General features: G+C 42.1%; 1 protein-coding gene across 1 annotated transcript in view; it reads left to right on the forward strand.

Annotated features, from left to right (window-relative positions):
* Positions 1–24,134, forward strand: part of TSHR (thyroid stimulating hormone receptor) — a 227,977-nt gene that overhangs the window by 718 nt on the left and 203,125 nt on the right. The window lies entirely within an intron of this gene.

Here is a 24,134-nt window from a genome sequence, read left to right on the forward strand (position 1 = left end):
GTTATCGTGTCCCCTCTCCATCTTCTCTTTTCCAGACTAAACAAACACAATTTTTTCAATATTCCCTCATAAGTCATGTTTTCTAGACCTTTAATCATTTTTGTCACTCTTCTCTGGACTCTCTCCAATTTGTCCCCATCCTTCCTGAAACGTGGCACCCAGAACTGGACAGAGTACTCCAGCATTACACTGTTGATTCATGTTTAGCTTGTGGTCCACTATGACCCCCAGGTCCCTTTCCTCAGTACTCCTTCCTAGGCAGCCATTTCCCACTTTGTATGTGTGCAACTGATTGTTCCTTCCTAAATGGAGTACTTTGCATTTGAGTGCGATGAATATGATGGATATTTGGACCTTGTAAGAGTTTAAATGGGATGTGGGAAAGTCAGGCACTGAGAGTATTTGTACGCAAGAAGATGGGAAGCTTGGATCCTATGATTAATATACCTAGAAAGGGAGGAGGGAGAAAGCAGGGGTAGGTCAGACACTGTACCCTAAAAATGAACATAAATCAGATGTGCCACTACCAAACAGAATAGTTCCATACAACCTCACCATATTTACTTTTCCTTTTTGCCCCATTTTGACAGACAAGATATAACTGTGCAGGAATTTCAAAAAGACATGGAATTCATTTTTGTTCTTTAGTGTAGAATAACATATGCTAACACCTCAGGTTCCCAATTCAGTCTTTCAGGTGTCAATCAAAATGCTTCATAGTTAGGCCCCTACCAAATTCACAGTCCATTTTTGTCAATTTCATGATCATAGGAATTTAAAAATAGTAAATTTCATGATGTCAGCTATTTAAATCTGACATTTCACAGTGTTGTAATTATAGGGGTCTTGATCCAAAAAGCAGATGTGGGGGATCGCAAGGTTATTGTGGAGGGAGTTGCGGTACTGCTACCCTTACTTTTGCACCGCTGCTGGCGGCAGCACCGCTGCCTTCAGAGCTGGGCAGCTGGAGAGCAGTGGCTGCTGGCCAGGAGCTCAGCTCTGAAGCTAGAGCTGCCACCAGCAGCAGCACAGAAGTAAGGATGGCATAGTATGGTATTGCCACTCTTACTTCTGCACTGCTGCTGGCAGTGTGCTGCCTTCAGAGCTGGGTGCCTGGCGAACAGCCACTGCTCTCTTGCTGCCCAGCTCTGAAGGCAGCGCAGAAGTAATGGTGGCAATACTGAGAACCTCTAAAATAATCTTGCAACTCCCTTTTTTGTCAGGATCCCCAATTTAAGAAATGCTGGTTTCCACCGTGAAATCTGTATAGTATAGGGTAAAAGCACACAAAAGACCAGATTTCACAGGGGAGACCAGATTTCACAGTCCGTGACGTATTTTTCAGGGCTGTGAATTTGGTAGGGTCCTATTCATAGTAATAAAAGAGTACATTATCTGAGATAGTAGTAAATTGGAGGCATGTGAGAGTGATAGATACCTCTCCTTTAACAGTATTTTTTTTGCAAGATTAAAAATGTTTCTAACCCCAAAAGAGAGACCCTGGTTTGTTTGTAACATTCCAGTAAAACAAACAAACTAACAAACAGCGACTCCTAATTTATTAAACTGGGAGTTGAAACCATTTCAGGTTATTTGAGAACCCTGATTAAAATTATAGATTTTGACTGGATGTTAAAATAATCAAGTTATTTTAATAATGAGCTTCTCAAGAATATTTAAAACCCTAAAGAAGTAGGATGTCACAGAACCAACTTCTTACCTGCAAATACAGCTAAATAAATGTTTACATGCTTTCCATTGTTTATCTATGTGTGCCTTGTAATTTTTGTACTATTGGACTGCAGCTGTTGAAGTATTCCAGTTGTTAGTGGATATTCTTGAATTTCAGATTAGACTCATTTGTTCTTGGAGATGCTGGACTTGAGGCTTTATGTGGTTTAGTTTATAAATATGATAATATTGTACAGAGACAATGCTTACTGTATGTCTTGGGGATCTGTGCTGCCAAACTGGAAAAACAGATAGCTCTCAACTCTTGAGACAGGAATTTAAATCAAATCCCAGAAATGTCTGAAATCCCCAACTAAAATTGGAGGCACTCTTTTTGGAAAAGGGGTGCATAAGAACAGCCATACTGTGTGCATGTCTTTCAGTATCTTGTCTTCCACACGTGGCCAGTGCCACATGCTTCAGAGGGAAAGAACAGAACAGGGCAGTAATCAAGTGATCCATTCCCTGTTGTGCAGTTCCAGCTTCTGGCAGTCAGAGGTTTAGGACACCCAGAGCAAGTGGTTGCATCCCTGACCATCTTGGCTAATAGCCATTGATGGATCTATCCTCTGTGACCTTATCTAATTCTTTTTCTGAAGCCAGTTATACTTTTGGTCTTCACAATATCCCCTGGCAATAAGTTCTACAGGTTGATTGTGCATTGTGTGAAGAAGTACTTCCTTTTGTTTGTTTTAAACCTGCTGCCTATTAATTTAATTTGGAACCACTGGTTCTTGTGTTGTGTAATTTACCCTTTACACTTCCTTATTCACTTTCTCCACACCATTCATGATTTTATAGACATCTATTATATCCCCCCATTAGTCATCTCTTTTCTAGCTGAAAAGTTCCAGACTTTTTAAGTTCGCCTCATATAGAGGCTATTCCATGCCCCTGACCATTTTGTTGCCCTTATTTGTGTACCTTTTCCTATTCTAATATATCTTGTTAGAGATGGGGCAACCAGAACTAGTATTTGAGGTGTGGCATACTATAGATTTATACAGTGACATTATGTTTTCTGACTTGTTATCTATCCCTTTCCTGATGGTTCCTAACATTCTGTTAGCTTTTTTGACTGCTGCTGCACATTGTTTTCAGAAAGAAAAGGAGTACTTGTGGCACCTTAGAGACTAACAAATTTATTTGAGCATGAGCTTTCATGAGCTACCGCTCACTTCATCAGATGCATTCAGTGGAAAATACAGTGGGGAGATTTATATACATAGAGAACATGAAACAATGTGTGTTACCATACACACTGTAACAAGAGTGATCACTTAAGGTGAGCTATTACCAGCAGGAGAGCGGGGTGGGGGGGAACCTTTTGTAGTGATAATCAAGGTGGGCCATTTCCAGCAGTTGACAAGAACGTCTGAGGAACGGGGGGGTAGGGGGTGGGAAGGGGAATAAAAAAGGAAAAATAGTTTTACTTTTTGTAATGACCTATCCACTCCCAGTCTCTATTCAAGCCTAAGTTAATTGTATCCAGTTTGCAAATTAATTCCAATTCAGCAGTCTCTCGTTGGAGTCTGTTTCTGAAGTTTTTTTGTTGAAGAATTGCAACTTTTAGGTCTGTAATAGAGTGACCAAAGAGATTGAAGTGTTCTCCAACTGGTTTTTGAATGTTATAATTCTTGACATCTGATTTGTGTCATTTTTATTCTTTTACTTAGAGACTATCCAGTTTGACCAAGGTACATGGCAGAGGGGCATTGCTGACACATGATGGCATATATCACATTGTTTTCAGAGAGAGTTTTCAGAGATAGTTCATGATGAATGAGAAGTACATAAAAATCTAGCCTCCTAAAGGAAGTACTAGGTGTTGTGTGGAAATCTAATATTTTCAAATACCAATTTCTAATGAGGGGCTGTAGGAAAAGGAGGATGATCACCAAAAAATTTAAGTAAAGCATGCAGAAACTTTAATTCCATCAAAACCGTAGAAAACAGCTACAAATTGTTTTCAGAATGTTTGGGTTCAGTCTAATAATCTGTATCAATGGAGAAGGCACTTGTGAACGTCTCATTATAAAATAAATTCTTAGTTTAATCTACTCTTCAGATAACAAGAAAAGATTTAGGCAAGTGAAAAATGTGATTTTTACACTGTGCAAAGTGGAAAGGGTAGAGTGTTCAGTGTTTATCTTTATCAGTTTCTATCTGAAGTTGCATTTATTTTAAAACAAATTAGGGCTAAGGTAATAGGGAAAGCACTGTTTTGTCTCATAAGAATTTGCCTGGTGGTTTACTTTTATTCAGTTTCCCCTAATGGGAAAGGAGCAAAAATTTTCACCCTTACAACTGAGTTGTCATATGTGTAATCCAGTGGTTCTCAACCTTTTTGGGCTCAGGGCCCGTTTGTAAATGTTTATGGCCTGTCACAACCCAGTAAATAGTCTCGGGGTGGAGGCCTTGGGTAGTTTTGGTCAGATCCTGTCCTGTCCGGCACTCACCCTACAGTGGCGGCTCCTGTGCTGTGGGGCTGGCTTGGCTTGGCTCTCCACTCCAGGCATTACAACCTCTGGGGTTGTAGCACTGCTCAGGTTTGGCCCCGCCCGCACAACTGGACCAAATTTGGGTGAGTGGAGTTGTGACCTGGCTCACTCTAATTTGGCTTACCAGACTCCCCTCATCATGACGGCTGGGCTAAACCTGAGTGGTTCTGGGACCCTAGAGGTTGTAGTGCCTGGAGCAGGGAGGCGAGCCCAGCCAACCCCTTAGGACAGGACTTGTCTCACAACCCTTTAAAACATTCTGGTGACTCAATTTTGTGTCTAGCTGAAGTCTAGTGAACTGAGTCATAGGATTGTGAGTTAAAATATTTGGGTTCTGATTTTGTTACTGACTGCTCTGTGACTTTGGACAAGTTACTTAATCTCTTTTGTTTTCCCCATCTATAAAATATGAATGATAATACATATATACCTTTCTGTTTTCCATGCACACAACATCCATAACACTTCAGTATTACTGTTTATTTTATATTAAGGAAAAAATAACAAAAATAGTCTCCATGAGAAAGCACAGAGTGTCAGACTCCTCTTTAATGTACTGAATTCCTCTGCTTCACAAAATAGCAATAGTATCTGCAGACTGCAGATTTCTAGAAGTTTAGTTTCAGTTGTTAATTGAGAATAAAACAAGATATACTTTTCTTTTTGAAATAAAGTACATAAATGCCTAAAAAAATTGTACAACTCTAGCAAAATCATACAACTTTTTAAACATTCTTACATGGCTAACCAGTTTTGTAGAACTTGCAAACCTGAATGACTGATTGTGGTAAATATGGGAGTAGACTGGCTGGCTTTTGGGGACAGTGAGCCCTTTTCAGTAGGCAGAATCTTGAAACTTTAGTTGCAATATCACCCAGCTTTTTCAATCTGGACTGTTCTCTTTTGTGTAGCCTCTTTAGAAGAGCAGCATACAATCTCTTTTTTGTTTGCATTTTAAGTGAGGTATATGCTTATAAGAAATTATAGGAAATGTTTATTTCAAAACTCAGCTGGTGGAACAGTCTTATGAAATCCAGCCAGCAAAGCTTGCTTGTCTTAGACTGTTCTTACTGTACTTATCCAGAAATGACTAGTGCAGATGCTTATCCAGAATGGACCACTGCACAGCAGTTATTCATGGAGCAGCTTATTTTTCAGTGTTAGAATTTTGTTTTTGCTGTGGAGTAAACCAGAAAAATAGAGATTGGCATATATGTTATAGGCATAGCTGGTAGTGTTGCCTATTATTGTCACCCAACAATTTCAAGACCCTGTTTTCAGTTGTTTATAACTTTGCCAGACTTTAACTGTTCATGCTGAAATTTTCCATGCTGGGTGTCTGCCTCGGGCTGATTATTTTATTTTAATTTTTTGGGAGACTTTCAGCAAAAATGGTTCAGCAGTTTCTGAGAACACAGTAATGGAAACACATTATTTTGCCCATGTTAAAAGAAATTCTTCTAGCCATTTCTCTGAGAACTCTTTGGTTCAGGGACTTGAAATTTAGCAGTGGGTGTTTGTGTCTGGGAAATGCTTTTTGCCCACAGTTGGCCAAGTTATAAACCATTGAAAAAGGTTTCAAATGGCAAATGGTCACTAGAGATTTGTTAGAGTTTAGGAGCTAAATTCTCTAAGAGTCCATCTCTTCTGAGCATGCTCCATCCCAGGGCTGAAGGGGCTGAGCAGGATTTTCCTTCAACTGTTGTTCTGGACCACCAGAACTGAGAATAGGGAGACTATGACCATGCGAACTTACATTGGTATAACTGTGTCGCTCAGGGGTGTGAAAAATCCACACACCTGAGTGACGTGGTTATGCTGATCTAACCCCCAGTGTAAACAACGCTATGTTCATGGGAGTGCTTCTCCCACTGATATAGCTACTGCCTCTTGTGGAGGTGCATTAACTATGCTAACAGAAGAAGCTCTCCAGTTGGCATAGTAGCATCTTCACTAAAGCACTACAGTAGTATAGTTGCACCACTGCAGCTTTTTAAGTGTAGACCTGCCCTATATCTCCAGTGTTCTCTGTGCCCCAATGCTGACTTTCCAGGCAGTGTGGAGGAACATTGCAGTCTGACTTAAATGTAGAGGGAACAAGAGCTGGGTCTGGTGCGGGGTGGAAACTGTAGGAATCGGCAGGGAAGGGAGAAACGGCTGATGGCGTGTCTACACTTAGGCCATGTCTACAGTACAAAATTACGTCAACCAAACTTATGTTGGCATGCAGCCACCACAGTTATTAAATCGTTTGTGTGTGTGCACACTTGGTTCCTTGTGTTAACGGTGCGCATCCTCACCAGGAGCACTTGTATTGATTGTATTGTCAATGTGGGGCATTGTGGGATGGTTACTGAAAACCAGTAATAGTTGACATAAGCAACGCAGTGTCTGTACTGACACTGCGTCGACCTAATTACATAGCCGATTTAGTAACACCACCTCCCTGAGCAGCATAGAGGGACACTTCAGTGGAGCCAAATTTAAATAAAGACACTTCCACAGCTAGGTTGAAGCAAGACAGTTTATGTTGACCTACCCTGTAGCGTAGATCAGACCTTATAGCGCTGCAGTGGCACAGCTGCAGCACTTAGTGAAGATACTAGTATCAAGAATGAGGAGATTGGTATGAGGAGTAATTGCCATTACTTTGTGGCCTGAGTTGCTGTTCAAAACTTACATTGTTGAGAAGTAAAACATTATTGTAATTTGGTTTATGAGTGTAATGTGCATTAATTTTGATTTATAAAAAGGCACTCCTTGAAAGGCTCTGGGAAACCAGACATCAATTCAAATTGCAAAGATATATAACAAACATGCTGTTAGCTTTTCTATTTTACAGATGCCAACAGGCTCTGATAAACACATCAATATCCTGCAATACTTCAGTTATTATCCATCCATTTGTACTCTAACTTTCTCCAAAATCCAGGAGAAACTGTCAGCAGAGTCTTCTGCAGTTTCCACAGTATGCATCCGATGAAGTGAGCTGTAGCTCATGAAAGCTTATGCTCAAATAAATTGGTTAGTCTCTAAGGTGCCACAAGTACTCCTTTTCTGTCAGCAGAGGGGAGACTGAGTCGCAACAACTGTTTCCTTTGCATTTCATTACAGTGCTTAAATAGTTAACTAAGATTACCATACATCCAGGTTTTCCCAGACATGACCTCTTTTTTGATTCTCCGATCTCCATCCAGGTGGATTTTTGAAATATGAATAAATGTCCATGATTATGAACTGGGTGGCCAGAAAGCAGCAGTTGCTGGCCAGGCATCAAGCTCTGAAGGCAGCGCTGCAACCAGCAGCAGCGCAAAAGTAAGGGTGGCATGGTATGGTATTTGGGTGGGGGAGGGTCGTCACAGCCTGAAATATTTTCAAAGGGGGGCCTAGCAAAAAAAGGGTTGAGAATTACTGAACTAAATCAAAGCTAGCTTGGGTATGTAAACAAATGCTGCAGTCACACCTCTCAGAGCAGTATAGACTACCCTGAGTCTGGCAGTGTGTAAGTCCAGTATCGACTTGGAACATCCACTAGCCAAGGTAGCTCTGTATCTGGCTTAAGTGGCATCCATCTCCCTGTTTTTATTTCTGAGAACCTGATGCCAAGGGCCTCAGATTCCCCCAGGTTCAACTATTTCAGTTCTGATATTCTGGCATTGTTGACAAGGTGATGAGGTCTCTGGTTCCCATTGGTATGACTGAATTCGACCCTGGCATCTTGGCACCATTGATCCAATGCATTGACCAAGATTGCCTAGGATCCAGCATCATAGATCCTGGTGAACCACTTGATTAGGTGGTCCGGTGCCCATTATAGATAGTATTAATGTTACCACAAATTCCAGGTCATCTAAATCTGGTGCTAAGGTTTCAGTACCACTTACTTAAACTGGCGAGCACCAGTATAAGTAGTGTTAAACCAGGAAAAATCTGAGGAACTAAAACCATGCCTACTGGGTCTAGTGCCAAGGATCCAGCATAACTTGAAGTGACTCAGCGCACAGTAAAAGTGGCACTAAGGTTGATCTTAGTTGAAATGGCTATGTACCCAAATCAACTGGCAATAGGAACCTCAGATCTATCTGAGTCAATGTAATTTGACAAGTGACAAGAACTAGCACTAGTAACTTGGGTAAGTCTCTTGATGAAGTGGTTTGGTGCCCAGTGTCAGGAACACTCAAATCCCCAGGTTTGCACAGGAGAACTGGGTCCAGGCTGGCATGATTCACTGTCTCTGAAGTGCTACTTGCCAAAAGAGTATTATACTCTACATAAGTGTAACCAAGATTCCCTGATTTGTCACAGGTTCAGGAGAATTACATATTATGGTGCTTTAGGTCAAGTATAAGTGGCACATAGGTCCCTGGACCTATTTATATCAATTGAGTCTGGTTCAGAGAACCTGGCACCATAGATCCGTGATCCTTTGGGGTCTGGTAGGTTGGCACCTCTAAAATCTGGGTCTACTATCCTAGTCTCACTTAAATACTATTGAGCGGTGATATCTACCAATAGTTTATTGCCAGAGCCTGTAGGGATAGTTAACTGAAGCTCTAGGCATTCCTTTTATTGGAGTCTTTCCAGATGAAATTGGTAGAACTGTTCAATGTTTCCAGGTCTAGGTTCTGATGAGGGCCTAGAGCAGTGTTAGTGGCACTGAAACCTTTCAGAATTGTGTTACGGGTTTTCCCCAGATGGTATGGATAGTGATTTCAGCTTCCACCAGTGCCTGCTTTAGTCAACAGTTCTCACTCACCTTGCAATACTCTAGCTTTTGGTGGGATTGCTCTGTGTACTATTGGGGTTATTTAAGATGACTGCTTTGCCATCAGGGTTGTGCTGAAGGAAACTGGATTTCTTTATATTAGTATACTTGGTTGTGCTGTGAGTGTCACGGGATGGATGTATTAATTTAGTTGCCCAAATGATATTTTTTCTAATGCATGTATCTCTCTTGGTGTGGAATTGGAGTCTTGTTTCTCAGAATTTGTTGGACCTCTGGTCTGCTACTTGATAGAATATCACCTGTACTGTACACCTGAGAAGAGGACGTTGCTCCTACCCATAGCTACTACTTGGACTTACTGAGATACAGACCACATGGGTTGTTTTCTATAAACTGTAATCCATATGGGAAATGTGATTTGGTCAGTCAGTGCCCTCATCCCCATTTCCAGTCTCAATTCATCTCTGTTTCTATCTCAAACTGTTGCTAACATGACTGTATTTCCCTGTAGCGGGGCAGTTCCTCTGGTGGAGGAAGGCTGGGCTGACTGGGGAGGCAGCTACAGCTGGGGCCACAGCCCCCACCAGGCCACACCTGGCCCTGTTATAAGGAATCAGGGAGGAGCTGGGTCAGTTTCTTTCTAGCTGTGGAGAGAGAAGGACCTGACTGCCTGGGAGCACAGGGTACTGGGAGTAGAGCAGTACAGGGGAAAGACAAGAGGAGTGGGGGTACTCTGGCCTGGCAAATCCCCAGGCTGTGGGCCTTGCTAAAGGCCAGAGCAAGTACTGGGGTTGCGAAGGTGCAGCCTGGGGTTAAGCAGAGGCAGCTGGTCTGACCCCTTTGCCAATGATGAGTGGCCTTTACAGACTGCAGTTTGCCCCAGTGAGAGGGAGCTAGATGACAACTGGCAGTAGCCACTGAGGCAAGGTGGGTATAGAGGGCTGGGGATTCCCTGGAAGGGGAGACTGAGAATGAGAGGGTACTGTTGGGGCAGAACTCCAGGGTAAAGGGCACCGGGGTCCAGGAGGGACACGGAGCCTGAGGCAGGTGAGACATTGGCCAGCAGGAGGCAATCTGAGTGCTGAAAGAACTAATTCCCAGGATGACCAGTGGGAGGCGCCATGCCAGTGAGTCTTTGCTTCTCTACATTCCCCAAGTCTCTTTTACATTCTTGTTTATCCAGGTCTTCATTCACCTGCATTTATCAGAAGGTATTCAGTAAGCTGATGGCAGCCTCAATTGCATGCTTCTCTCTCTTGTAGAATTTGCAAAGCTGTTACTTGAAGCTGTATGTATTTTTTTTAATTGCCCTTCGCTGAGGTCTGATGTGAGAGGGTGATATTTTGGTCATTTCAATACACACTTGACTTGTCACCTACAGCTCATGCTTGCTTTGAGAGTATTGTAGTTCCTATTCACCTAGAGTGCCTGCACCCAACTTCCTAGGGGTTTGTATTGCTTGCTGATCTCCCACAAGTGGGAATATGTAGAAGCTACTCAAAGGAAGGAGAGGTTACTTACCAGTAACTGTTGTTCTTTGAGAGTGTTGTCCCTGTGTATTTACATTTCCCACCCACCTTCCTCACTTCTTTGGAGTGTCAGGTAAAGAATTCCAAAATTAGGGAAGAAACTGGAGGGCAGTTGGTGTCCCTCCTCCTTTTAAACTCTCAGAATCTTTTGCAAGGTAAAGGGGTACATAGCCCTAGTTGACACGGCTTGCTAGAAGAATTCCGCAGCTTGATGCCAGTAGCGAAATATCCCACAAATGTGAATATGCAGAGGCAACGCTCTCAAGTAACGTAGCTACTGGTAAACATCCTCTTGTTTCTCATGGTGAGTTTACATGTACTGTTTGGGTGAAAAGCTGAATTCCACCATGATTTCAACAATTTCCATCCCACCACCAACCTCAGCCTGGTCCAGTCCACACAAGAGATCCACTTCCTGGACACTACAGTGCTAATAAACAATGGTCACATAAACACCACCCTATACCGGAAACCTACTGACCGCTATTCCTACCTGCATGCCTCCAGCTTTCACCCTGACCACACCACACGATCCATCGTCTACAGCCAAGCTCTGCGATACAACCGCATTTGCTCCAACCCCTCAGACAGAGACAAACACCTACAAGATCTCTGTCAAGCTTTCTTACAACTACAATACCCACCTGCGGAAGTAAAGAAACAGATTGATAGAGCCAGAAGAGTTCCCAGAAGTTACCTACTACAGGACAGGCCTAACAAAGAAAATAACAGAACGCCACTAGCCGTCACCTTCAGCCCCCAACTAAAACCCCTCCAACGCATTATTAAGGATCTACAACCTATCCTAAAGAATGACCCAACACTCTCACAAATCTTGGGAGACAGGCCAGTCCTTGCCTACAGACAGCCCCGCAACCTGAAGCAAATACTCACCAACAACCACATACCACACAACAGAACCACTAACCCAGGAACTTATCCGTGCAACAAAGCCCGTTGCCAATTGTGCCCACATATCTATTCAGGGGACACCATCACAGGGCCTAATAACATCAGCCACACTATCAGAGGCTCGTTCACCTGCACATCCACCAATGTGATTTATGCCATCATGTGCCAGCAATGCCCCTCTGCCATGTACATTGGTCAAACTGGACAGTCTCTACGTAAAAGAATAAATGGACACAAATCAGATGTCAAGAATTATAACATTCATAAACCAGTCGGAGAACACTTCAATCTCTCTGATCACGCAATCACAGACATGAAGGTCGCTATCTTAAAACAAAAAAACTTCAAATCCAGACTCCAGCGAGAAACTGCTGAATTGGAATTCATTTGCAAATTGGATACTATTAATTTAGGCTTAAATAGAGACTGGGAGTGGCTAAGTCATTATGCAAGGTAACCTATTTCCTCTTGTTTTTTCCTACCCCCCCCCCCCAGATGTTCTGGTTTAACTTGGATTTAAACTTGGAGAGTGGTCAGTTTGGATGAGCTATTACCAGCAGGAGAGTGAGTTTGTGTGTGTATGGGGGTGGGTTTTTGGAGGGGGGTGAGGGAGTGAGAGAACCTGGATTTGTGCAGGAAATGGCCTAACTTCATTATCATGCACATTGTGTAAAGAGTTGTCACTTTGGATGGGCTATCACCAGCAGGAGAGTGAATTTGTGTGGGGGGGTGGAGGGTGAGAAAACCTGGATTTGTGCTGGAAATGGCCTAACCTGACGATTACTTTAGATAAGCTATTACCAGCAGGACAGTGGGGTGGGAGGAGGTATTGTTTCATATTCTCTGTGTATATATAAAGTCTGCTGCAGTTTCCACGGTATGCATCTGATGAAGTGAGCTGTGGCTCACGAAAGCTCATGCTCAAATAAATTGGTTAGTCTCTAAGGTGCCACAAGTACTCCTTTTCTTTTTGCGAATACAGACTAACACGGCTGTTACTCTGAAACCTGAAAAAACATTGTTGGCTTTCCTCAGAGGCCTGCCACCAGGTGCTTTTGGGAAGTGGGGATGAGGCTAAAGTTGTTGAGGGATGGGGTTGTGCTCTCTCTACTAATTTCATTTCCTTTACTATATGTGGGAATTTCACAAATGCACTTAGGAAGAAGAAACCTTATAATTTGCTGCATGAGCATAACAAGGGTCAATAAAGCAATTTTTCAGGTTGGCATCCTTTATAAACTGGCCTCGTCACATAGTATTAAGATGTTTTATCTTTATCCAGTGCCCTCTTTGCACCATCTGAAAAAATGGTACATGAGTCATGAATGTTTCATCTACTAATATAATTTAGTAGTAACAAAAAGAGGACTTACAAGCTTTCCAGCAGCTATTTTAAAAAAAGCCACCAATGTACTTTTTAGCTTGGAATAGTAGGGGTTGTTTTTCTTTTTTACATCTTTGATAATTAATATGCTGTTTGGGTGGTTGTGTCCTTTATTTGATTTCTCTTTTGCGGCAATTCATAGATTTTAAGGCCAGAAGGGGCATTGTGATTATCTAATTGGACATCCTACATAACACAGACCATAGAACTTCTTTTAATTTAATTCCTGCTTCATGCCTAATAACTGTGGTTGAACTAGAGCAGATTTTTATTCAATCTTGATTTTTAACATTTCCTGTAATGGAGAATCCACCACAACAGTTGGTAGGTTGTTCCAGTGATAAATTACCCTCATTATTAAAAAAAAAAAGTGCCTTATTTTTAGTTTTGATTTGTCTAGCTTCAGCTTTTGACCATCAGATCTTGTTATACCTTTGTCTACTTGACTAAAGAGCCCTCTATTATCAAATTTATTTTCCGCATCTAGGTACTTACAGACTGTGATCAATTTGTTCCTTATCCTTCTCTTTGATCTAGATAGAATTGAGCTCCTTGAATCTCACTGTAAGGCATGTTTTCCAATCCTTTATTCATTCTTACGGCTTTTATGAATTCTGTTGAATTTATCAACATACTCTTTGAACTGTGGATACCAGAACTTGACATAATATTCCAGTAACAGTTGCACCAGTACCAAATGCAAAGGTAATACAATCTCCTTACTCCTACTTGATATTCCCCTATGTATACATCTAGAAATAACATTAGTCCTTTAGCCATAGCATCACACTGCAAGTGCATGTTCAGCTGACTATCCAACGTGACCTCTAAGTCTTTTTTTTAGAGGCACGGCTTCCTAGGATCGAGTTCCCCATCCTGTAAGTAGTGCTTTCATTCTTTGTTCCTAGATGTATAACTTTACATTTGGCTACATTGAAATGCATTTTGTTGTCTTGCACCCAGATTACCAAGTGATCCAGATCACTCTCATAATGATTGTCCTCTTGTGCAGTACCAAGTTAAATGCCTTACAGTCGTCTATTACATTAACATTATTACCTTTATCAACTAACCTTGTAATCTCATGAAAAATATCACATTAGTTTGATATCTAGTTTGACATTAATTATGTTACAAGGACTTCATTAATAAAGAATTAAAAGAAAGTATTAGCTCCATTATTTTCCGTGGGATTGAGGTCTGGCTGTATGACAAAGTGGGATATGTCTGTGTCAAATTATGACTTGTTGAACACGTCTAAACTTGCTTGAGGGCAGCCTATTGTAAAGCGGCTGTCTAGAATGGATTACCCAGGAAAGGTACTTGATACTTCATTGAAGGACTACCTCAGGGAAGCCAATGAGATGGCAATCTAGAACTATTGGTTTTGAAAGATAACTACTGGTCACCTGTCAAGCTCCATGGATCCTTCACATGCATATGGTATACCTCATCCAGTGTACTAAAAACCCCAATAACTATGTGAGTGAAACCAGACAATCACTATGCTCTCAAACTGTCACAGGAAATTGATAAAAGATAACACTTTATCAGCAGTGGGTGAATGCTTTTCACAAAGAGATTGCTCTATATCGGAGCTATCAGTCCTCATCCTCAAAGGAAACCTGCACAATACTTTCAAAAGATGAGCCTGGGAGCTTAAATTCATTACTCTGGTAGACACTAAAAATCGTGGACTTAACAGGTTTCAGAGTAGCAGACGTGTTAGTCTGTAGTCGCAAAAAGAAAAGGAGTACTTGTGGCACTTTAGAGACTAACAAATTTATTTGAGCATAAGCTTTTGTGAGCTACAGCTCACTTCATCGGATGCATAAAAGTGGAAAATGCAGTGAGGATATTCTTATACACACAGACCATGAACAAATGGGTGTTTATCACTTCAAAAGGTTTTCTTTCCCCCCACCCCACTCTCCTGCTGGTAATAGCTTATCTAAAGTGATCACTCTCCTTACAATGTGGAGTACTTGTGGCACCTTAGAGACTAACCAATTTATTTGAGCATAAGCTCAAACTTTATTTGAGCATAAGCTAAACACCCATTTTTTCATGGTCTGTGTGTATAAAAACATCCTCACTGCATTTTCCACTTTTATGCATCCGATGAAGTGAGCTGTAGCTCACAAAAGCTTATGCTCAAATAAATTGGTTAGTCTCTAAGGTGCCACAAGTACTCCTTTTCTTTTTATGGACTTAACAGACACTCTGGATTTATGGTTTATTACAACAATCTGTAACCCAGTAACCCCCTCTTACTGTGCCATGTAAGGCTCAGAATTTTATCCTAAACTCTCATGTGTAACTGGGCTTTGACATACCGGTTTGTTCTCCTTTGTTTTTGTTGTTAATCAAAATGCCATGCATATTGATCAATTTTCCATGCCAGCATTTGTTACTGAAGATTATTACATCTTCATACACCCATAAGTTAACTTTTCTTGGCTCCATGCACTATTAAAATCTGACACCATCACCCACTACGTACAAACACCCATACAAATAAATTCTGGGCTCTTCCTCTCACTCATATCTGTCCTTATGAATCCTGGATTCGTTCACTCTTTCCCCCACATTAATGAATTCTAGTCTATTTTCCTAAGTATTTTATGTATTCCAATGCTTAGTTTACAAATCAAAACAGGAATTTTTCTGAATACCAAGACTGCAAGATCTGAAAACTGGTATCCTTTCTGTCTCCATTATTCATATAATCACAACATAGTTGAACAATTTAATTGATATAGGAAGAGCTCCTACTGGAATATATTTTACATTTTAACATGCTCATTATATATCACAAAGATATAAATAAAATATTTTAGGTTGCAAAGGCAAAATTTGTGTGTAGTGTAATATATACTAGTTTACTAAACATAATATGAATAGAAACCTTTTTCATGAAGCTGAAAAAGAATAATTTAAAATGTAGATATTTCTCACTAATTTTGTGACTCCAAACAACAGCATTTTTCAGAATGACCACTAGAAAAGAGAAGCAAACTATTTAAAGAAACTAAGAACTTATTTATATGCAGAAGTTAGTGTGGAGTAAGATAGTGTGAATTTAAAGCACACTAGCTACTCTGTATTAATGCATTGTGCATTAATGCTGAGTAGCAAGTGTGCACTAGCTACTCTGGCCTTTTTTCTTCAAGCAGAAAAGCTCTTAATAGTTAATGTTGTCCACGCTGAATGAAATGTTAAAAATAAGCAAAGTGCAGACATGAGAAAAATTAGATTTTTAATTGTTAGTAACAATTTTAATTTTATCTGTAAAAACCCTCCTGTGCTGTATCTCTGTTTTATTATAATAAGTGGTGGTGGGTTAGTGTGGTGGTCTTTTTTTTGTTTTTTTTGTTTTTGAATTTCCCGATGTTCTTTTGCTTTTTGTCATATCTCCAAAAAAGTAAGTTTCAGGAGATTTTCTTGAATTTTAATGTATTTTTTTATTTTTAAAAGCCCCGGTAGTTTTCACAGTCTGTTTCCTTTTTCCCCCATCCATGATCTCAGCCCAAAAGTGCCCTTCTTGTCTCACAAAACCAGATGTTTCTACTTATGCAATTGCAGGAATTTTTTTAAGTTTACATTAGAAATATAAAAAACCTACTAGCTAAAGCATGTTGCTCCCTAATACGTGCTTCCCGAGTCAAATTCCAACTGAATTCCCTTCCTATTCTAAAATAAACTTATTTATACTGTTTTTCCTTCTGTAACTATTTCTTTAAAGGGACACTATTCAAATAGTCTGTGCACCAAATTTGACCTACCATAACATTTTCACAATCTGGGGTAATGGCCTGTGGATTATCAATATTTTTGTTTTAAATCCACCAATCTAGTTTAGAAAAATTAAGAAACCACAATAACAAAGTAAAAAGGGCTGTGGGGGAGGGTAATTGCGTTGGCACTGGGAATGAAATCTCTGCCAGGTTCTTCCCCTCTAGGAGGTGCTCTATAGCACAAAATTTTACCATGTCTGAACGCAGTTGTGAAAATTCTGATAATTGACAAGAGGCTGACTGTGACGTAGCAGTCAGTGTAGACCAGGACAAATCATGCTAGCGATTTGTCTGGTCAATGCTAAATTCAAAATTGTGGTCAGTATTGTATCAGCTAACTTGATTCTGTACAACCAGGTTTGGACATGATAAAATTTTGCAGTGAAGACAACCTATGAGAGATTCCTCTGAATTCTTTCATGAGGGAAAGAGGTTTGTCCCTTTCACCTTCCCCCTCCCACTCTTCCTTCCCCCAAACATGAAATAGGAGGTTTGACCCTCAAATCCTCTGGATGTATGAAGATTCCATGGATGTCATGGGATTCACTGGTGGTCCTTTGCCTCTCATCTATCTTCACAGATATCTGTTCCTCATCCCAGTCTGTAGCTGACCTTACAATCTCCCTAGAAAGGGAGAGGGGGATTTCCATGTGAAGAGGCCCTGCAAGAAAATTATACTTTTATATAGGCTATATTATCTTTTGTGCAGATTCCCTACTTTGTTGGGCAGCGGTAACAAAGTGAATCCTCCCCCATCCTTAAACATACAGAACTCCCTGTAGGGACTGTAACAGGCAGGAGTAATATTGTGGAGGTCACTGCGCCCTCTTCCCCTGTGGCCTATAATGGTACCTCATGACCGTAGTTTCGTTCTGCTACTATAGAAAAGTGACTAGCAGAGGGAGCACAAGTTAACGAACAAACCCTACATACATACATCTATCTGGCTATCTATGTCAGCAAATACTTGAACAAGAGAGATGGTTACTGACCATACAGTGTCTGTGGCTCTTTGAGATGTTTTGTCCACATAGATTCCGTAACCTGCCATCCTTTCTGGTACTGCAGAGTCCTTTTGCTTTGGAATACTATATTAGCAAAGGAACTGAGAGGCTTTTGTCCCCATTCCACCTTTTGGGTCCCCATGGGGGCCACAAGGACATACAGGGTGCAAGTAGGGAACATGCTCACCTAGAGTGGGACCCATGTGCAAAAAATATCCTGAGGAACCATAGTTACTGTAAGGTAAGTAACCATTCTTTCTCAGTGTGGAAAAGTTAACATGGAGGGACTTAATGACCAGGAGCTCAGTCCTGCATGCACTGAACTAGTATTGATTTCTATGTGTGGAACTCCCACCAAAGATTTGTATGATCAGGCTCTTAAATGAATTTTATAAAATCAGAGAAATGTAGGGCTTGAGGGACCTTGAGTGGTCATCTAGATCAGCTCCCTGAGCTGAGGCAGATCCAAAACACCAGTCAGGGATCATCTAGGTATATTTAGACCCACCTACTCTGTCTAACCTGTTAACAACTCCAATGTCAGGAATTCTACAAACTCTCTTGGAAGCCTATACCTGTGCTTAAGTACCCTTATAGTTAGAAGGTTTTTCTTAATATCTAACCTAGATCTCCCTTCCTGAAGATTAAGCCCAATGCTTCTTGTCTTACCTTCAGTGAGAACAGTTGATCACAGTCCTCTTTATGACAGACCTTAATAAATTTGAATGCTGCTACAGGTCCTCACTTGGTCTTCTTTTCTTAAGACTAAACATGCCCAGTTTTTTATAACCTTTCCTAATAGGTCCAGTTTTCTAAACCTGCCATCATTTTTGTTACTCTCCTCTGGACTGTCTCCAGTTTGTCCACATCTTTCTTAAAGAGTGGCATCCAGAATTGAACACAGTACTCCAGGGGTGGGCAACCTGAGCCTGAGGAGGAGCTAGAATTTACCAATGTACATTGCCAAAGAGCCACAGTAATACATCAGCAGCCCCCGCCCTCCGCTCCCAGCGCCTCCCACCCACCACTGATCAGCGCATCCTCGCACCTCCTGATCAGCTGTTTCCTGGCATGCAGGAGGCTCGGGGGGGGGGGGGGGGGGAAGCGAGGACACGGCAGGCTCAGGAGAGGGGACGGGAAGGGGTAGAGTGGGGGCAGGGCCTGTGGCAGAGCCAGGGGTTGAGCAATGAGCACCACCTGGCACACTGGAAAGTTGGCGCCTGTAGCTTCAGCCCCGGAGTCGGTACCTATACAAGGAGCTGCATGTGGCTCCAGAGCCATAGGTTGGCCACCCCTTCAGTACTCCAACTGAGGCTTCACCAGTGTTGATTAGAGCAGGACAGTTATCTCCCATGTCTTCCATACAACACTCATGTTAATCCACCCTAAAATTATATTAGCCTTTATTGCAACTGTATCACATTGTTGGTTCATAGTCAATACACTAGAACTCCAGATCTTTTTCAGCAGTATTATCACTTTGCCAGTTATTCCCAATTTTATAGCTGTGCATTTTATTTTTTTCCTTCCTAAATGTAGTACTTTGTACTTTATTGAATTTAATCTTGTTTTTTTCAGACCAATTCAACAGTTTGTCAAGGTTGTTTTGAATTCTAATCCTGTCCTTCAAATTTGCTTGCCACCCCTCAGAACTTGGTGCGATCTGCACATTTCATTAGCATACTCTCCAGTTCATTATTCAAGTCATTAATGAAAATATTGAATAGTGCCAGACCCATGTCAGAGCCCTGCAGTACCCCACTAGATATGTCTCCCCAGTTTGAGAGCAAACTGTTGTACTCTTTGAGTACAATCTTTCAACCTGTTTTGCACCCACCCTATAGTAATTTCATCTACGCCAGATTTCACTAGTTTGTTTATGAGAATGTCCTATGGGGCTGTGTCGAAAGCCTTACTAAAATCAAGATATGTCATGTCTGCAGCTTTCCCCCATCCAATAGGCCAGTAACCCTTTAAAAAAAAGAAATTGGGTTGGTTTAGCATGATTTATTCTTTACAAATCTATGTTGACACTGCTAAGAACTTTATTATCCTCTAGTTGCTTAAAAATTGAACATTTAATAATCTGTTTCAGTATCTTCCAGGTATCGAAGTTAGGCTGACTGGTCTATAGTTCCCTGATTCCTCTTTATTTCCCATTTAAAAGATAGATACTCTGTTTGCCCTTCTCCAGTCAGCTGGGATATTACATGTCCTCCACAGGTTCTCAGAGATAATTGCTAACTGCTTCAGCCAGTTCTGTAAGTACCTTAGGGTGGATTTAATCAGGTCCTGCCAATTTAAATACATCTAATTTATTTAAATATTCTTTAATCTGTTCTGGCTTGTGTTCTGTCCCCATTGTTGTTAATATTAATTTTGTTAAGTGTCTGATCACAATTAATGTCTTAGTGATGACTGAAGGAAAATAGGTACTAAACACCTCAGACTTCTTGATGTGATCTCTTATTAGCTTTCCTTCCCTGCTAAGTAGTGGACCTACACATGCCTTTATCTTTCTCTTGCTCCTAATGTATTTATAGAACCTCTTTTTTTTTAGTGCTTTTTATATCCCTTGGTAGATGTAACTCATTTCGTGCCTTAAGGTTTCTGATTTTTGTCCCTAAATCAGTGGTGGAAAACCTGCAGCCCGTCAGGGTAATCTGATTGCGGGTTGTGAAACATTTTGCTGACATTGACTGTCTGCAGTATGCCCCCTCCCTTCCCACTCCTCCCCCTGCAGCTCCCAGTGACTGCGGTTTGCGTTCCCAACCACTGGGAGCTGCTGGAAGCAGTAAGCTGCAGGGACATGCTGGCCACCACTTCCCACACCTCCCATTGGCCGGGAACAGAGAACTGCGGCCACTGGGAGCTGCGGGGGACCGTGCCTGCAGATGGTCAATGTCAGCAAAATGTCTCACGGCTCGCAATCAGATTATCCTGATGGGCCACCCACGGGGTGTAGGTTGCTCACCACTGCCCTACGTGCTTGTGCTATTCTTTTGTACTCGTCCTTAACTATTGGTCTGTGTTTCCCCTGTTTGTGGATTCCTTTTTGATTTTCAGATCATTAAAGAGCTCCTGATGAAACCATATTGGTCTCTTGCTATTCTTCCTGTCTTTTTGTCTCATCGGGATAGTTTGACATTGTGCCTTTAATATTCTCTGTTTGAGAAATTGCCAGCTCTCCTGAATGCCTTTTTCTCTTGTGGCTTGTTTACACTGGCAAGTTTTTTCGATGAAACTAATGTTGCCAAGGAAAAAGCGACAAAAGCAAAGTTGCCAAAGCAAGTCTACATTTGCTCCCTCTGTCGACAGATAGTGTCCACATTTGGGGCATGTCATAAATATAAAGGGAAGGGTAAACCCCTTTGAAATCCCTCCTGGCTAGGGAAAAGCTCCTCTCACCTGTAAAGGGTTAAGAAGCTAAAGGTAACCTCGCTGGCACCTGACCAAAATGACCAATGAGGAGACAAGATACTTTCAAAAGCTGGGAGGAGGGAGAAAAACAAAGGGTCTGTGTCTGTCTGTATGCTGTGCTTGGCCAGGGACAGAACAGGAATGGAGTCTTAGAACTTTTAGTAAGTAATCTAGCTAGGTATGTGTTAGATTATGATTTCTTTAAATGGCTGAGAAAAGAATTGTGCTGAATAGAATAACTATTTCTGTCTGTGTACCTTTTTTGTAACTTAAGGTTTTGCCTAGAGGGGTTCTCTATGTTTTTGAATCTAATTACCCTGTAAGATATCTACCATCCTGATTTTACAGGGGGGATTTCTTTATTTCTATTTACTTCTATTTTCCATTAAAAGTTTTCTTGTAAAAAACTGAATGCTTTTTCATTGTTCTCAGATCCAAGGGTTTGGGTCTGGGGTCACCTATGCAAATTGGTGAGGCTTTTTATCCAACATTTCCCAGGAAAGGGGGGGGTGCAAGTGTTGGGAGGATTGTTCATTGTTCTTAAGATCCAAGGGTCTGGGTCTGTAGTCACCTAGGCAAATTGGTGAGGCTTTTTACCAAACCTTGTCCAGGAAGTGGGGTGCAGGGTTTTGGGAAGTATTTTGGGGGGAAAGACGCGTCCAAACAGCTCTTCCCCAGTAACCAGTACTAGTTTGGTGGTGGTAGCGGCCATTCCAAGGACCACGGGTGGAATACTTTGTACCTTGGGGAAGTTTTGACCTAAGCTGGTAAAGATAAGCTTAGGAGGTTTTTCATGCAGGTCCCCACATCTGTACCCTAGAGTTCAGAGTGGGGGAGGAACCTTGACAGGGCACCTTTGTTGACAGTGAGAGCAATGGACAGTAGGTATGTATCCCACAGTGTCCTGGTGACACCATCCATCGTTGTGGGAATGCAGAAACAGAGCGTGGCGCATCCTGGGATGTGCAAAATGTACTGTCATGCACCGCTTTGTGTCCCACCTCTCCAAACGTCTCTGGCTTTCTTTTGCAATGTTTTTCCAACTGTCATTCTTTTGTAGTGCACACCAGCATCTGCAGTGAGAGAGGATGGATCCCACACTTCTCTCCTATGCGCTGTTAGCTATTGTGACGACATTATGCATGGCAGCACAGTTATTCACAGAGTTACTTGCAAAGTTAGAGGATGAATCACAGGCACCCAAGTGTAATATTGATGGCAGCAACTTATCAGTGCTTTGTGCATTCACAGGACAGCTGCATATGGTAGAGCGTCGCTTTTGGGCTAGGAAAACAAGCACTCATTGGTGGGATTGCATTGTCATGCAGGTGTGGGATGACGACCAGTGGGTACAGAACTTTAGGATGCATAAAGCAACCTTCATGGAGCAATGTGCTGAGCTGTCCCCCGACATGTGGTGCAAGGACACCAGATTGAGAACTGCCCTTCTGGCAGAGAACCCTGTTGCAATCGCTGTGTGGAAGCTGGCGAATCCAGACTCCTACACCAAATTGATTTGTGACCGGCTGGTAGCAAAGTCCACTGTTGGGACTGTATTACTCCAAGTTTGCAGGGCAATAAATCGCATCCTGCTGCATAGGACCATGACTCTTGGAAATGTGCATGAAATAGTGGATGGCTTTGCAGAGATGGGTTTCCCTAACTGTGGTGGGACGATTGATGGCACACACACATTCCAATTTTAGTGCCAGACCACCTTGCCTCTGAATACATCAATAGGAAGGGATACTTCTCCATGGTGTTGCAGGCGCTCAGATCTGCTCAGTCTGCAGCTGTATCAAAGACTTGAGCATCTCTGTCTGATCCTCCATAACTTTTATCATTTGCTCTGTTGCTTTCCTAGCAAAAGCAGCACTCTCTTTTCTGTCCTTTCTTTCAGCTTCCCAACACTCTTTCCATTCCCTGGTCTGTCTCTCATCACGCTATAGCACGTCGTGGAACATGTCTTCTTGCTGCACCTAGGTTTTTTTCTTATCTGCTGAAGCTGGCCCACGGGGATGTGTTCTTCAAGTCTGTGCTAAACAGAAAAGGGATTATTACATTCCAGAAAAAGATTGAAACATTTTAGTAAAAAGGGCATTTTGCTAGTAGAAATCACTTTTTCTCTGAGACTCTAGGCAGGCACACAGCTCCGTGAGCACCCCAATCATGGTGAATTTCGGGAGTGAGGGGAAGGTGGTTGTGTGTATTGTGACAGGGTCAGGCCAGATGGCTACAGGAGAGTGATAGAAGGCAGATATATTAACCCCAGGTTAAATAGGTCCCTTTTCCCTGCGTAAGGTAACCGGGAAGATTCCAGAACAATCAGGAACTTTCTGGAAACAATTAAGGCAGACAGGCTGATTAGAACACCTGCAGACAATCAGAATCAATTAAGACAGGCAGGTTAATTAGGACACCTGGGTTTAAAAAGGAGCTCACTTCAGTTTGTGGTGCGTGAGAGGAGCTGGGAGCAAGAGGTTGAAGAAGCTGAGAGTGAGAAGGCATACTACTGGAAGACTGAAAAGTACAAGCATTATCAGACATCAGGAGGAAGGTCCTGTGGTGAGAATAAAGAAGGTGTTGGGAGGAGGCCATGGGGAAGTAGCCCAGAGAGTTGTAGCTGTCACGCAGCTGTTACAGGAGCCATTGTAGACAGCTGCAATCCACAGGGCCCTGGGCTGGAACCCGGAGTAGAGGGCGGGCCCTGGTTCCCCCATCCCTCCATTCCCCCAACTCCCTACTTGATACTGGAGGAGTTGACCTGGACTGTGGGTTCCACCAGAGGGGAAGGTCTCTGGCCTGTTCCCCGATCCACTAGGTGGATCAGCAGAGACTGCGGGGATTGTTCTTCTTCCTTTTCCCCATGCTGGCCAGTGATGAGGCTAACTGAGTGAACGGCAGATTTGAGCCACAAAAGTGGCCAAACTGAGGGCTGCCGTGAACCTCTGAGGCGAGCAAATCCGCCAATAAGCGCAGGACCCACCAAGGCAGAGGAGGAACTTTGTCACAGTGTGGACAAAAAGGTCACGGCTTGCTGGGCAGCTTTGCAGGGAACTCATTTTAAAATTATTCCACACATTTTCACAGGCGGCCAACCTGCTGGCTGACATCTTGCTGCCGAGGGTGA

This window comes from Eretmochelys imbricata, chromosome 6, assembly GCF_965152235.1.
Source record: "Eretmochelys imbricata isolate rEreImb1 chromosome 6, rEreImb1.hap1, whole genome shotgun sequence".
Classification (NCBI taxonomy): domain Eukaryota; kingdom Metazoa; phylum Chordata; order Testudines; family Cheloniidae; genus Eretmochelys; species Eretmochelys imbricata.